Source organism: Austrofundulus limnaeus, unplaced genomic scaffold (assembly GCF_001266775.1).
Source record: "Austrofundulus limnaeus strain Quisiro unplaced genomic scaffold, Austrofundulus_limnaeus-1.0 Scaffold1136, whole genome shotgun sequence".
NCBI lineage: Eukaryota > Metazoa > Chordata > Actinopteri > Cyprinodontiformes > Rivulidae > Austrofundulus > Austrofundulus limnaeus.
In genome coordinates this window covers 74,572-76,084 of record NW_013953538.1, presented here as the reverse complement: position 1 = coordinate 76,084, position 1,513 = coordinate 74,572, and the positions used below count along the sequence as shown (strand labels likewise).

Genomic DNA, 1,513 nt, shown 5'->3' with positions numbered 1-1,513 from the left:
AGCTAATGTTTACTTACAATGCTAATGCTACCCTTACTCTCTGGCGCTCAAGAGGTAGAGGAGCCAAATGTCTGGCTCACTGCTGCCGACTAGTGGTCAGAGGCTGAACTACAACATAAAAATGAACGGCTGGCAAGAAGGTTGACATTTTAAACCTTAATTAAAAATTGATACAGGGCTTTAGAATATCGACACAGTATCGGGAAATGAAATATCGCAATATTTCAGAGTATCAATATTTTCTTACACCCCTAATGTATCGTATCGCCAAATTCTTGCCAATACACAGCCCTAATAAATACAAGTTATTTTAGCCTTACTTAATCATTATTAAAGGTTTAGTTAACCTTGAAAACATCATTAATTAACCTAATTACTTCCAAAACATCATACTGTTTATTTAWAATTAATAACTTGGGCATTAACCACTCTATATACTGTGCATATGTGTGTAAATGTAAATAACATAACATAATAATGACATAACTGAAAGACACCTGGTCTTGTTTAATGCAGAATTCTGAATTTTACATGACTTTCAAACACATTTACAGTAGTTTACAGTAGCTAAGATTAATAGTTTCTGGTTTTCCCTTCAAACAGACGGAGGTAAAGTTCTGACATGTTCATTTAGAACAAGAGGCTTCAGTCTGAGCCATGTTTGATCGCTCATTAAATGTAAAAGAATAACTACTCCACATCATCACGTTAACAAACAAACGCACAACAGTGTAAACTCTAACTTCGGTACAGATTATTAAGCCTGTTGACACATTTTAATCTCATGTGGTTAAAGTAGAACACGGTGTTTTTCAGTCATATTTAACGATGTTCGTCATCTTCTCTCCTCCGCTACAAGTAAACAATCGTCCAAAAAGAACCACCTCCGGTACCGACAACTTACCAAACAGAACCCGAACCAATTGATGACGAAGTCAGCCCTTAAAGCACCGTGAAGACGAGCCGAACCGAGCCGAAAGGAAAGTTTGGTTCCACAGCAGTTCTCCTCGGCCTCCTCTGCGCCATGATGGTGCCTTCAGGGACCGTGGGAAATATCTACAGCAAACTCAACTCCTTCCATTGTAGTCATTATGGTCAATTTTATATAAAATAATTCATGATAGGTCTACGATGATTTTTTTTACTTCTGTATTTATTTAGTTTAAATAACATTCCATATTATCTGCATTGTAATGTTCATTTTTAACGTTTTATTTAGTATATATCACGTCATTGCTTTTCTTGACAGTTTCTGATTTCCTGTAAAAATCAGAATGCTACATGTTCAAAGTGGTTAAAGTAATGCTAAAACTGGGTTATTGAAGTTTAAAGAACAAAACCTAAAAGGTGCAGAATTATAGGCATTTGGGACGCTCTACATTATTTTGTTTAGCATTAACTTTAGCATTTTAAGCACTTAAAGGGGCAATATCATGTAAAATCAACTTTTTTGAGTTTTATATCATGTTATAATGTTATAATCTCATTAAAAAACATGCCCAAAGCCTTGCTT

At 35.1% G+C, this 1,513-nt stretch overlaps 1 protein-coding gene across 2 annotated transcripts in view; it reads right to left on the bottom strand.

Moving 5' to 3' along the window:
* Positions 1 to 1,035, bottom strand: part of klhl21 (kelch-like family member 21) — a 32,120-nt gene extending 31,085 nt beyond the window's left edge. For both annotated transcript variants that reach the window (XM_014030891.1, XM_014030893.1), the window contains exon 1: positions 905 to 1,035. The gene's annotated coding sequence lies outside the window, so the exon portion shown is untranslated. The remainder of the gene's footprint in view (positions 1 to 904) is intronic.
* Positions 1,036 to 1,513: the final 478 nt, after the last annotated feature.